The following is a 14,864-nucleotide window of genomic DNA, read 5'->3' on the forward strand; positions in this document are numbered from 1 at the left end:
GACCTGTCTTCCAGGTGGGGCTGGCTTGACTCTGGGGGTGAGAAATTTAGAGGGGTGGAGTGGAGTGGGGTAGAGGCCAACGAGGTTAATCTCTTTGCAGAGATGAAAGGGCTCAGCCTGCTACAGAATGCCTCCGCCAGCATCAAGCTTCCAATGAATCACATCAAAGGCCTCCCTGCCAGTGCTGGCCCCTTCCAGCTGGGGGAAAATGGGCTCATTAGAAGCAGGAAGAGTACATTGTTTACATTAGGCGGTGCTGATTTACAAGCCTGGAGCTGCCATTTTCCCTTCACCTTGAGCTCGGCTCAGGAGAGCCCTCCACTTGCCCGCAATGGCTCCTTTGAAGGCAAGCAGCCTCCTGAAAAGGAGCGCTGTGACTGCCCCGCTCCCTCCACGCTCTCCTTCCTTCACTAATTAGGTTGTTACCAATTGAGCAATATCTGGGGCTTGGGTAGAGACTAGCAGGGGGACTGTCGGCAAATGCCTCTGCATAATTGTGTTGATTAAGAGGTACAAGGCTGGAAATGTTGTCTTCCTTCAAGATCAAGTCCCTGCTCTTGTGGGAGCCTTGATTTTCTGGGCCAATTTGTTTGTGTTGGCCTAATTGCTCAGGAAGGGCATTTTTCACTGAAGTTGCAGCCTAGATGGTTTGGTGTAGTTCTGCGGCCCAACCTCCAGGACTCCCAGGTGGGCTGTGGGAGGCAGCCATAGGTCTAGCTGTCTGTCGGTCCCGGGGCGGTGGCGCCCTGTCCTTGAGTGGGTGTCTCAGTGTGGGGCAACTTTGAAGCCCAGCTGGAGTTTGACTGCAGAGGCAAATCGGGTGCTTTTTCCTTATGGCAAAATAAAATGATTCAGGTCCTGGGCTCTGGGCTCGTCTCTAAAGGCCACTGTTCTTTGGGGCCCTGGAGAAAATACAAAGAAAGTAAAAACTCTGACTCAAATACCGTCCGAAGATTTTTTGATTTCATGTGGCTTATAGCATTTGGTGTTCATCAAATATCTATACGCTCTCTTATATCTCCCAGTCTCCCTTACATTTGGGTTGAGGCCATGTGACTAGTTCTGGCCAAGAGTGTAAGTGACATGTGTCACTATTCGGCTAAGGCAGTCAAAAGCTGGTGGGCCTCCTTCATCTTTCTTTTTGCCTTTGGTGCAGAAAACTTAGAGCCAAATATTCCAGACATAGGTGGGCCGTCTGATTTTTTTGTAAGAAATAAATCTTTATTTATTTATGTTACGCCTCTGTGATTTTATGGTTCTCGTCTTCTTACAACCTAGTGTAGCCTGTCCTGACTAATACATGGCCCCACTGAATGCTGCCAACATTAGGGAAATGGCCACCTCATATTTGCCCTGAGAGACATTCTGGGCATGGCTAATGTAAGAAAGAGAAAACTCCTCCCCCACCTTGCCATTGTGCCTTCCACTTTTACCTTGGACATGTCTGTCCTGGTTCAACACTAACCATGACTTCCACCTGAGCAGTTGGGAGGTCATGTGCCCATCCTCCCACCAATCCCCAAGTCTAGTGGGATTTGGGTATTTTGATTGGCCAACCTAGGCTTGGGAGGCAGGACTATATGATTGACAACTTCAGCTGGTGGAGATGGACAAAGATTCTAAGTAGCTGAAATGTCTACTGCAAATGCTGATCCATGAACCAAGTTGAGTCAGAGGGCTAGAATGGCTCAGATACTTTAAGAAGCCTTTACTGCTGAGGCCCTGAGAAAGCTGTCTGGCCAGGTACAAAGAAGGTGTGTTTGGGGGAGGGGGACAGATCATGACATAATTAGCTCACCCTCTCTGCTTGTGGCTAGAGGTGTGGCAGGAATGTTTACTGGGAAAGGATTTCACTTGCTTTGAAAGTTGCATAGTTTGGAAGTGATGGGGCGGGAACCCTGGAATGAAAGGCTTGTTTGCGTGGCCGTGGGTGCTGGGAATGGGGAAAGGTATGAGGCATTATCCAATGTTTTTGTGGGGGACGATAGAGCTAGAGCCGGCCCCAGGTTCACCACAGGAGAGGACCTCATGACCTGTCATCTCCGCAGGGCTTCTTCATTCTCCTCTTTCTCCACAGCCTGACTTCTATTTGCATGTTAGAGGCCCACTGTGGTTCTTTCAGATTAGTGAGTGGGAGCATCAGCCCTGAGTCTCCTGACCTATGAGCTCCACTCCCGAGAGCTAACTGCTGCAGGCTCTGGGTCCTCATCCCAGAGTCTCAGTGGAGATAATCTGATTGGGCCAGCTTGGGTCAGGTGTCCATCTGTGGCCAATCAGCTATGGATGTGATGGAGGATGCATGGCATGTCAGGCTGCCCCTACTAAAGCTGTGAGTGTGGCCAACTGTTAAAAACAGGAGCTCAGGAGAGGAGCCAATTACCATCATCACTTGTGTAGACCAAAATGTAGGTCTTTGGATTCCAAGTCGTAGGCTCTGAAAAGTGGGGTAAAAAGCAAGACCTGAGCTCCAAAAGATGGCATGTGAGGGAGGCTTCCAGACCCAGCTGTGCCCCATGTCTCTACCTGAAGCCGCTTTTCCTAGCTCACTGAAAGCTTTGGGAACCTTGAAATGGCCCTTGCTGGACTCTCAGTGCAGGATCATTCTTGAAGTAATGCCCCAGCCTCTCTAGGATGTTTCCGAGCAGACAGAGTCTAACTCTTTTCTCAATTTAGCGTAGCGTTGGACAATAGTTATTCTATCTAAAGTCTTAGAATACTTTTCCAGAGACTAGTGGCTGCTGTCATTGGCCACATATCCTCAGCTTACCCTGCAAGTGCTCATATGATTGATGTGGGTGACTGAGCCCTGAAACGATGAGCTTTGAAACTTCCAGGCTTTGATCCTACTTCACTGCGTGGCCTTTGACAAGCCCGATTCTCTCTCAGACCCTCATTTTTCTCCTCTATAGAGAGATGAGTCAAATGGTCAGAGGCACCTGGAGTCTTTGATGATGGGAGGGTAGTGTGGTGCAATGGACAAGAGTGCCCACTTTGAAGTCAGATAGCCCTTGGATCGAATCTCAGCATCCCATTTATTAGCAGTGTGATATTGGGAAAGTTACTTGACCTCTCTGAGTTGTAATATCCTCATCTACAAAATGAACGTAATAGTGGTGCCTTTCTCAGAGGGTCTTTTTAAAAAAATTTTTTTAACAAGGTTTAACTGAGCTGATGCACAAAAGCATTTAAAAACTGTAGCCAATGTATAGAAAATGCTCGACGAATTTAGCTATTAAAAAATCTATTGTTTAAAAGATATTTTTTTCCCCTAGGATTTCTACAGATTTAGGATTATGTTTTAACAATGATGTCCTTTGGAGGGTGAAATTTGGATTTGCAGGATGGCTGGGGAGAAAGGGAGAATGACAGTATAGAAATTCACTGTGTTCTTCTAACTCAGGTGGGCTCAAGGATGATGCATAGGGATGGGACTTGGGCCAAAGGCGTGGCTAGTGAGGAGACAGCTGTGCCTAGGTCAAGTGGTCAGGGAGACCCAAATCTTTGGGTCTAAAGTATGGTTGCTTGATAGGACATTGGCTCTTGTGCTCCTGGGAGGGCCAGTGGGTTGGGTGGCAGAAAGGCAGGTGATGGGGGTCCCTGGGACTCCTGTAGGCGGCTGTTAGCCCTTGAAGCTCTGTTTGGACTGTGCTGTGGTCCATGGGCAAGACTGCTTCCCATGGGCAGGAGGCAGATGGGAAGGAGTTAAGCAGGGGTCAGGTCCAGGACCCCAGGGTGTAATCCCAATGCTTGGGGCGGGGAATTTAGAGGTTCTAGGTTGGGCAATGGTCAGGTCTATGAGGCCTGAGAGGGGCCAACCTGGAGGTGGGATAGGGTAGGAGGTGGTCTGGGCTTCATGGGTCCTAGGACTTGCTCCTGAAACTCTGAGCAGCAGTGAAGGCCACTGACCATGGCCGAGCAACTGGGAACAGGGCTCGGGGCTCTGACTTTATTACAGCTCCGAGAGGAGGCAGAGTCTGCCTGAAATGCCCACCCCAGCCAGGATTGCCACAGGGACCAGAGGCGGGAGGGGGATGAAGTGGAAGTGAGAGCCTAGTGGACCCAGCTGTGAAACAGAGGGAGAAGAAATGAATAGGAGATTGACAGCTGCAAAATAATTGAAAATGGCAATTCCATCAAACACAGTCATGCTTGTGTTGGGATGTCAAAGGTCAGAGCGAGCGTTAAAAAGTTACACCTGGGCAAATGTCACTAAGGAAAGACACATTACGGCCACTCCCAAACCATCTGATGGTCTCAGCATCAATACTAACTTATCCATTAGTTGTTTACTATGGGCTATTAGTGTGCCAAGAAAGCACTTCTTGAGTGTTATACTTAATCTTGACATTGAGACACAGGGATTATTATCCCCTGATTTTGTGTGTTTGAAGAGATAGGCTCAGAGATATATTCACTTGCTCAAGATTGCACAACTAGTACCTGGTGGAGGCAGGACTGGAACCCAAGTCTTGCTGGCTCCAAAGCCCCAGCTCTTGACAGCTGCTCTCAGTGTAGCCTTCGTTTGTACCATCTTGACCTTGCTCCTAGCTTTCTAGTCACGCTCCTTTCCTTTCTCCTCCCTGATCGGCTGCAGGGCTTTTCCAGTCCAGGGCCTTGACATATGCCATTCCTTAAGCCCGCAATACTCATTTCCTCCCCATCCTGTAAATTCCAACCTAACGCCACTTTCCTGAAGAAGTCTGATCTGGGTCCACTGGCTGTGACTTCTCGGAACATTCTTTTTTCCTTGGAGCTGTTATCACCTATCTTTATTTGTAGTGGTTTGTGTCAAGTCAGTTTCCCCTGCAGGCTATGAGGTCCGAGAGGGCAGGAACAGGGGATTTTAGTCACAACTGTATCCCCAGTGCCTGGGATAGGAAGCCCCACACATATTTGCTCCCTTATCTCTGGTACCCAGTTCTGTCCTTGCTGGCTCTGGGAGCCTCTTTGTGGCCTTAGCATCTTAGCTCCTTGCCGGCAACCTGAACTCTGGAGGTGGGTCCTGTGCTGATGGGGAGTTGGGTAGCAGCCTTGCATCCCCAGACCTTTGTCTGGGAGGGTGGGGCAGACCTTGAATTGTTTGGACAGCTGGCATTTCCTCTGGACTCCCTCACTGGGGGACTGGAACAGAGGGCTGGGGCTTGACACACCTTTAGGCTGTTATGCATCTCCTTTGGCTGACACTCCCTCCACCACCCCCACTCATGTGACTTAGAGACAAAGATGCTTTGGCTGGGTGAGAGAGAAATAGCGTGTTGCCACGAAGATCTCTGCCCAGCTCAGGCAGGAGACACTAATGATATTAAGTCAGTTTTTAAACTGGACAACGTTTTTGACATTTTGGCGGAGATGCCCAACATGAAAAGCTTCTCGCCTCTTGTTGTGCATCTCCAAACAGTAACTCTGTAGCAATATGACTTGACTTAAAAGCCCCGGGCAGTTGCTCATAATTCTAATAACCATCCAGAATTAGATCACTTCACATTCACCTTATTTCTTCCCTCATTCATCTTCTAGTCAGGTCATTAGGAACTCCTCAATTCTTCCCCAACCTTGGCATTCTATTATTTATACATTATACACATTTCTCTATTGAGTCCCCGGAAAATGGTGAAATGGACACAGAGGATGGGCTTTCTTCCTGATGACAGCTTGGGAAACAATCTTTTCTTCATCCATTAATCCATTTTAACCCATTAGAATTTTAAAACTTCCAATGAAAAAAATGCCAAAGGGCTTCTTCCTGAGACCCCAGTGAGCTTGGGGCAGGTCAGAGGGTGAGCCAGTGGCCACTGCTTGGCATGAAGGTGGGGAGGCAGAACATTACTCAACTCCTCCTGTGGCCCTAAGCAGGGCTCTTGGATGTCAACATGTTGATGCAGCTATATTGTGGCAAGGGACATTTTAAATTTCTTATATCGACTTAGTTTGACAGGTTAGAAAATCACCATTTAAAGATGACATTTATCGCTATTGTTTGTTTGTTATTCCTGATGACAAAAGAAATACTTGTTCATTGAAAAAAATGCGAACTTTTCAAAAATATACGATGTAGAAAGCGACCATCCCTTATAATCCTACCACTCCTTGAGATGACCGTACTATGGGTTCTACCCTAGATTTTCTTTCTGTGCCTATACAAACATGAGAAAGAATATATGATTACATACAATTATTTTTTTTATAAAAAATATGTGCCACAGACATCCTGGATCCACTCTCCATTTCTGATTGCTTAATTTCACTAAACTCGTGGGGCTGTGGACTGGGGTTGAGTTTAAGAATTAGGCAAGGATATTTACCACCCACCATTCTAGTAATTAAAAAGACGAAATATTAATGGCTTGTGTTTTAGTCCATGTCAAAATGTCCTTCTGTCCAGAGGCCAAGTCAGAAATGCCTCATCTCCTGCTGGTTCCCTATGTCTCCCGTGGGCGCCAACCTCACCTCATGCTTTTTTCTCATAGCCTCACGTGGCTTCCAATCTCAAGGTCTGCAATCTCAAATGTCACCTCTTCCAGAGAGGTCCCTGGATCCTCCACCCTGGATTCCTCCCAGTCTGCTTCTGATGTCTAGAAAAAGGTAAAGTGGAAAGAGCAAGGTGCCTTGGAGATTTAGCACTAAAATTTCAAGAGTTCCAACATGTTTCTTTGAGATTTCATCCTCTGCTATGATCTGAATGTTTGTGTCTCCCCCACCCCGACTCCCATTCTCATATTAAAATCCTAACCTCCAGCCTGATGGTATTAGGAGGCAGGGCGTTTGGGAGGTGATTAGGTCATAAGAACTTGTCCCTGGTGAGGAGATTGGTGTCTTACAAAAGAGATCTGAGAGTGCTCCCTCTCCCTTTCCATAATGTGAGGACACAGCGAGACGGTGCTGGCTATAAACCACGAGGAGTGCCCTCATCAGAACATGACCATGCTGGTGCCTTGATCTTGGACTTCTAGCCTCCAGAACTATGAGAAAATAAATTTCTGTTGTTTACAAGTGGTATTTTGTTATGGTAGCCTGAATAAATTAAGACAGTCCTCCAAACAATGCAATAAACACCTTTGTTTTCAATGAACTTCAAAGTCACATTTTTAAACAGTCTTCCTAACATGCAAGGCTAAGATAAATGATATTTGGTCTTGGCTGCAAGGACCTGATTTTTCACCTCTAAGTATTAGTCCTTGCATTGAGGTGTTAATTTAATACATTGACTAGCAGAACAGATGAGCCCACTGTGCCCAGTATTTTTTCCAGGAGCGAAAAGTATCAACAACAAAATAAGACAAATGATGTAAAGATCAGTAAGTTTATGAAGTATAGTATCAAATGATTGTGATAACTGATCCTCTACCAATAAGTCATTGCTCGAATGAGAGGCATTTATTGTCAATATATTGCAGCATCGGATCATGAACGGGGAGTTCTGAGTAGCAGAAGGAGCTCATCTCCACCTCTCACATCACCTGGGCAAGTCAGTTACTCTCTATGAGCCTCAGTTTCCTACCTGGTAAGACAGGGAGTAAGTGCTGCCTGTCACTTTCTCAGAGTCCTTACGGAAGTCAAACGAAGTAATAAAGATCAAGGGTATACAGCAGATATTTTTTCTTTGGGATGGCCTAGTATCCAAATACTTTTCCTATTTGGCAGGTAGGTGGGAGGGAAAGCTCTGCCTCCCGTACAGGGGGTCAGGTACCCATGTGCATGGGCACATGGTCCACGGTCGGCCAATCAGGTGCTCTTGCACAATGCGGAGATTCTGGTGTGAGTGATGCTCAGAGGTAGGGGAGAGATCAGAATGCATCCTAGGAGCCATGAGTTCAGCAGGTGGAGGTGGCAGCTCCAAGAATAGTGGCAGTGTGTTCTACCCAGGTTCACCCAGGTTCTCCTGGTTTCCTGGGCTTCTCCCAGCTTTTGAGCCACTTCTTCCCATTGGTGCTGTGAGTTACCAGATAATCTTCCTTTGCTCCTTAAGTCACCTAAGTTGGCTTCAGTCATTTTCAGTGAAGAGTCTTAACCCATGGAATCCTCTGCGAACTGTGCACTTGTGAGGGATTTCTTTCTGTGAGATGTGGTCCCGTGGTTCCTCCCCTGGAGGGCTAGAAACTGCAGATGCCTGGGGCCTGCTCCTGAGAGTCCATGGCAGTAAATCATAGTGAATTTTGGGTTAGGTGGTTCTTCAAGCTGCAAGGGGCTCAGAAGTCATGGTCTTGGTTCTGCCTCGTAATCTGTCCAGGGCACAAAGATAATGTCGTCTTTTGGAAAAAGTGCACAACTGTGTCCATTATCTCCCTCATTTGCTGGCCCCAGAATTCCACCTAGCTGGTTAACCCGATATATGAAAAAATCTTTATGCATAGGGATAATCATTACAGCACTATGTCTGATTTAACAACGTAGAGACAGGCCTGATTGCCCAAAACCAGGCTAACGGTTAAGTACACCATGGTTCAGCTACTTGAAGGAATAGCATGCAACTGCTAAAAGTGATCTTTGAGCAGAGGTTTTCAGTACTATGAGGAAATATTTATAAGTTAAACCTGCATAACCAAAAAGGTATGAGAAAACCAGCCAAATTATTTATAGTACAGTGTAGTTTTGTTTTGTTTTTTTAAACAAAATTCAGCTTTCTCCTCATTTTCTTTTCCTCTTCACAATGCTCAATTCTGTCTAACTGCTTTGTGTATATAGAGAATCTGCATCAAAGTAATTATGAAGAAATGCTGTCTGATAGAACAGTGGCAATTTTAAAGGCAATCGTAAGGCTTGTAATAGTCATGGGCTAATTACTTTCCCCTGAGTTTTCTGTCTTTGGTTGGGGTAGCTGTCTCCGATGAACGTGCAGGTGAAAGTGTAGTTTGCAGTGAAGGTTGAAAGGCCAGGCTTGCCCTGAGTGCAGAGAACATCAGGCTGTGTGATATGGTCTGGTTGCTTTATGATTTCCATATATGATTTCCAATAATTTTCATTATTGAAATGAAACCAATGTTTGACATAAACTGTTTTCCAGCTTGAAAATAATATAGATCAAGGAAATAATAGATTCTTAGGTAAAATGTAATATCTCTACTCATTTAAAAATTACATGTTTCCGGCCTTATACCTTTTTTTAAAACTTGCCATGAATAGGTAGAAAATATTCATTTATTCGTTCATTCATTCATTCATTCATTCATTCATCATATGTCTACTGAGAACAGAGCTGGGAATTCCCTTCATTCATTGCATCATTTCCGAAGGCCAGAAACTTCTGGAATTTGTTCAGGCTGAGTCTCAGCTCTTTGAGGCTTTTGAACTGTGATTTTCGCTCAGCTGTTTCAGCTTTTTTTGGTCCATCGAAGGAGTTTTATCCTCCCTTCTCCTGGTGCTTAGCTGAGAGGGGCAGTTCAGTTGGTTTAAGTTATCCTCCTAGAAGCCTTGGGCAGAGCTCCTTGCCCCATCTACCCTCAGCCTTTGCAGAGAAGAAGTTCTGCCAGCCATTCTCCTCCCCTTTAGGTCTGTTTGTTAGGTAGTTTCTAAAGACCAGGAGGTCTGATCTATTCCATTTCAGTCTATTCCATTTCAGCCCATTAAACAGAGGTGTTACCCTGAGCCTGGGCCTGTGCTGGGGGTTGAAGTAGATATAAAAGAAGGTAAAGAGCTCTAAGCATTTTGGGAGGCAACATAAATACACAGCATCTACGAAACTCTCAAAAGACACTCATCCCCCTCCCCACGACCCAGCATACTGTTGCCACTCTTGGTTAGTTGTCATCATTCAATCATTTGCTAGTTTATTTTTTTGATAAACCTGCTGTGTGTTGGGTGAGCACTGTGCAAGCCTTGGTAGCCCAGAAATGAAGAAGAAAGAGTCAAAACTCAGTCTTGCAGAGGAGATAAGATGTGCATAAAAACTATGTAATAAAATGGAAAAAATTATATTTCTTGAATTTCTGCTGATTCTACTTCCTTAATAGCTCTTAAAATCTTTTCTCCTCCTTCCTTCTGCCATTTCTTTTCTCTTTTGGATGACCACATAAATTTCCTAACTCATCTTCCTGCCTCCAATCCAGTCCCCACTTTCCTATCAGATGGAGTTGTCTAAAATCTAGACATGTACTTTCTAGCTCCAAATCCTCTAATCCCTACACAAAGCCATCCATGAGATGGCCATCACCTCTCCTTTCTAGCCAGATCTCTTGCCCTAACCTGCCTCACAGTCTCCATGGTATTTGTACTATGTACCTCTGTGCCTTTGTACTTGTTATTCTCTCTCCCTACCTCTTCTCTTAAAAGACTCGTGTTTATCCTTCAAGACTCAACTCATGTACCAAACCATCTGGAAAAACTTTTCTGGTCTCCTTCACTTCATTCATTCATTCAACAAACTCTTTAGTGAGTATCCACTATGTACCAGTCATGGTGCCAGGAATATGAAGGGGAGTGAAACCAGTATGGTACCTAACCTCATAGAGCTTGAAGCTGAGTGGTGGAGAGAGATGCTCATTAAACAAGTTGACAAATAAATGTAGGATTATATATTGTGATAAGCAGTATGAAGAAGAATAATGCGAGGTATTCTCAGAGAGGATAGCCAGGGCTCTCCTCCCAGAATGTTGTACAGCTACAATCCCTACTGGGTGCTAGCCTCTCACCCTAAGGAGATAGTCTGACCAGAGGCACAATAGTAACCATTTGGCTTGGCCTTGGCTCTGTGTGTTAGGCTAGTTCAGCTGTCTCTGGTTTTGACAATGAAATCCTTTACTGGATATCTTCTGGGGGAGTCTATCCAGCTCTCAGTGATCTTCCCGAATTGCCTTCCTTATCTTTGGCAACAACCCCCTATAGCTAAGTCTGTACCATGTGACCTACTCTCCTTAGCAATGGTGAAAATGAACATATCAGAATGGATACCTGACCCCAATTTAGAGATCCAGATTCTTTCTTCTTAGGTTTTGAGACCCAAAGATTCTAGTATAGGCTGAAATGGTCTCTAGAATAGATCAGATCGGAACTAGGGAGCAAGACATGGCTGTTTCTTTCTGAACTGAGAAGCAGATGTGCTGAGAACAGAAACAAGACACAGAGGAGAGTCTATTTTGAGGTCTGCTACTGTTCGTGCCCATGAGTTCTGGAGAACAGTCCTACATCCTTTTAATGAATTCCCTTTGCTGCCTAAGCTTAGCTTATGTTGGTTTCTATTTATTGCAGCTTAAGAATTCTAGCCAAACAGATCCCCAACAGTCAATCCTCACCAATGCGGGCAAGTTGAAGAAAAATCAGTCACCTCAGCAAAGACTTGTTGGAACTACTCAAGGCACATCAATCAGTGGAATCAGATGGACAAGACTGGCAGGTTCTTGGCCAACCTTCAAATGTTTCTTGGGTAGTTATGGCTTCTCATGCACCTCAAGTGTACTCCAAAGTGAAACTTTCCAGAGAAGAGAGCTGTTGACAAATCCGTTAGTAACTAGTCTATCCAGTTCTAATGACTGGTTGTTACCTGTTTATGCATCTCCCATGTTTATGTAGGTGTAGCCTTCAGTCTTTTGGGAGGAAGGGTTAACTCTGCAGAGAATATGGTCTTGTTCTAATCCCAGCAGGGGTATTGATATTCTGTCCATGCATTATTTGCCAGGTCAAATTTGTCCTTTTTTGTTTCTCTCCTTTTTAAAAACCAAAAAAATCCCCCTCTCCTATATCACAAAGAGAATGTTTTTATTTTCTGATTGAAATTTTAATAGACCCTTATGATTAAAATTAGCTGCCTTTGACTTCTGGGATTTACACTCCTTTTGGGTTAATTTTAGCTAATCGGTGGCAAAATAAATCTCCTAAAAATCACACTTCCTTTCACAGTCTTAGAAAAATAAATGAAAAGAGAGGCCCTATTTAAGTGGCCTTGTTATTTCTTCTACTTGATTTGCACAGCTTTAGTCTTCTGCTTTTGTCCATACAAACCGTAACACAAAGGTCACAAAAACCCCTTGACTTATTTAAATGTAGTAATAGCTTCATTGATGCAAACATGGGGTTAACCCAAATATTTTATAGTTTGGAGATTTTCAACTAATAAGAGGAATCGAGCACTGTATTTGGGGAAAGATTAAGGTCACTGGCCCTCATTTAAGTTGATTGGTCTCTTGAAATGAGATGCTAATTGTGAAATTGATAGGCAGATTTCCATCTGATTTTACCCCCAATAGTTTATGTTTATAATTAAAATAATAAAAATGGAAAATGTCCAGTTCAATCAGCATAATCTCCCATCTATTCTCAAGCAACATAACTGGAGTAGAGATCTTACATGCATCTGTGCGTGTAAGTAGCAAATTCCTTTTACTTTGCCTCTGTTGGCTGGAGGGAAGGGAAAGAATAAATTGCTTATAGCCTAGATAAGTTGACATCTAAGAAACTAGAGAAAACCAATCATAATGTAAGAATTAAAAGAGAAACCAAAGAAAGAATTAAGGCCACTTTTATATAAATAACAGAAGATTCTTGTTTGCAATTAAAGTTATTACTTTATTCATGCATAGGAGCGATATTTCCTGGGCACCTACTCTGTGCCAGGCACTGTTGTAGGCACTAGGGATACAAAAGTGAATATGAAAATTGGGTCCCAGATCTCATGGAGCCTACATTTTGGCAAAGAAAGGTTTTAAACAGGGGCACGACATGATCTAATGCTGTTCGTGATGGCTGATCACCCTGGTTGCCTTGTGGAAAATGTATGGGAGGGAGTAGGAGTAGAAGCAAGAAGGTTAGATAAGAGATTCTTGCAGTGGTCCAGGTGAGACATGACAATGGTGATGACAATGGTGAAGGGAAGAAGCAATGGATTTAGTGTATGTTTTGGAAGCATAAAAGTAAAAAAGACTTGCTGATAGATAAGATATGAGGAATGAAGAATAGAGAGGAATAGACTCCCCTCCTACCTCCCAACCAAATTTATGGTGGCACCATACTGTAGTTGGGGAGTATGAGAAAGAAATTAGGAGTTCCATTTTGGATATCTTGGCTGTGAGATGCATTCAAGTTGATTGACAAGTTACTAGTTACCAGAGGGGGCTGTAGAGCTCAGTCTTTGACAAAGCCTTTGCCCGGTGAAAAGGGAGGCAGTCATTTTAACTGTGGGGAGCCCTAGAAAATAATTTGCATGACAATTTAGAATGGGAAAAAAATCCTGACCAGCTGGTATATTGGGCAGCACCTTAAAAAAGGATTTCAATAAAGATGAATGAAAAGTTCTAAACCCAAAGACAGAATGGAGCTGGGCCGGTGGGGAGAGGTTTGGGGAAGAGTAACCTCCCTAGGAGCCAAATGTGAAGAGTGTGACAAAATGCACTGTGTCCTTGGGCTGCCTCCATAGTGGAAAGAGTTCTGACTTGGGGAGTCAGACAGATCTGGGTTGTAATCCAGATGCCATCACTTACAAACTCTGTGTCTTTCAGCCAGTTATGGAACCTCTCTATACATATATTTGAAAATTTTTTGTCTCCCCAAAACATTGAAGTCATTAAGTAAAAACTAATTTGTTTCCCTCTCTTGTGTTGAGCAAAGATATATTAAGCTGCAGCTTGAAATGTCAGGTCAACTTGAGAGAGTGTGACCACATGAATTGAAATAATTGCAGCCAAAAGCAAAAGCAGTTTTCTTTAGGCATAGGTCTTATCTGTGTGAATGGGTCATTTCAGCTGTGATTTTTAAAACCTTGAGACAAGCTTTTGCACCCTTGAGGCTGTCTTCTGAGATGCCAGGGTAGGGACCAATGAGCCATTTCCTAAGAGTATCTCAGGTGATAAACTCAGGCTTGCCCATAACCTTGACTACTTTTGTGGTTGAGAGGGGATCAAAGGAAATGGGAGTATACTTTTTCTAAGAATTAAAAGGCCTTCACAGCAAAGGCAATAAAAACAAAAATAAAAAAGTGGGACTACAACAAACTAAAAAGCTTCTGCACAACAAAGGAAATCATCGACAATATGAAAGAGCAACCTACCAAATGGAAGAAAATATTTACAAATTATATATCTGATAAAGGGTTAATATCCAAAATATATAAAGACCTCACATAACTCAACAGCAAAAAAAAAAAAAAAAAAAAAAATCCAATGAAAAAATGGGCAGAGGACCTGAATAGATATTTTTTCGATGAAGACATACGGATGGCCAACAAGTATATAGAAAGGTGTTCAATGTCATTAGTCATCAGGGAATGCAAATTTTCTGAACTCTTGTGCACTGTTGGTGGCAAATTGGTACAGCCGCTATGGAAAACTGTGGAAGTTCCTCAACAAATTAAAAATAGAACTGCCTTATGATCCAGCAATCCCATTTCTAGGTATTATCCAAAGGAAATGAAAATGGGCTATATATACTCCCATGCTCATTGCAGCATTATTCACAATAGCCAAGATATGGGAATAACCTAAGTATCTATTGATGGATGAATGGATAAAGAAGATGTGGTATACATATACAATGGAATATTACTCAGCCATGAGAAAGAAACAAATCCTGTTATTTGTGACAACATGGATGGAACTTGAGGGCATTGTGGTAAGTGAACAAGCTAGACAGAGAAAGACACATACTGTGTAGTATCACTTATATGTAGAATCTAAAAAAAAAGTCAAACTCATAGAAACAGAGTAGAAAAGTAGTTGTCAGGGGCTGGAGGTGAGGGAAATAGGGAGAGGTTGGTAAATGGGTGCAAACTTTAAGCTATAATATGAATAAGTTCTGAGAATCTAATCTAATATAAAACATGACTGTGGTTGATAACACTGTACTGTATAATCGAAATTTGCTGAGAGAGTAGAACTTAAATGTTCTCACCAAAAAAACCAAACAAGCAAAAAGTTAAATATGTGAGGTAATGGGTGTGTTAA

At 43.5% G+C, this 14,864-nt stretch overlaps 1 long non-coding RNA gene across 2 annotated transcripts in view; it reads left to right on the forward strand.

Annotated features, from left to right (window-relative positions):
* The window catches only part of LOC120593236 (uncharacterized), a 23,544-nt gene extending 12,192 nt beyond the window's left edge, over nucleotides 1-11,352 (forward strand). For both annotated transcript variants that reach the window (XR_005650329.1, XR_005650328.1), the window contains exons 2-3: nucleotides 6,468-6,582; nucleotides 11,182-11,352. This is a non-coding gene — a long non-coding RNA (uncharacterized LOC120593236). The remainder of the gene's footprint in view (nucleotides 1-6,467; nucleotides 6,583-11,181) is intronic.
* The last annotated feature ends 3,512 nt before the right edge of the window (nucleotides 11,353-14,864 follow it).

Source organism: Pteropus medius, unplaced genomic scaffold, assembly GCF_902729225.1.
Source record: "Pteropus medius unplaced genomic scaffold, Ma_sr-lr_union100, whole genome shotgun sequence".
Classification (NCBI taxonomy): domain Eukaryota; kingdom Metazoa; phylum Chordata; class Mammalia; order Chiroptera; family Pteropodidae; genus Pteropus; species Pteropus medius.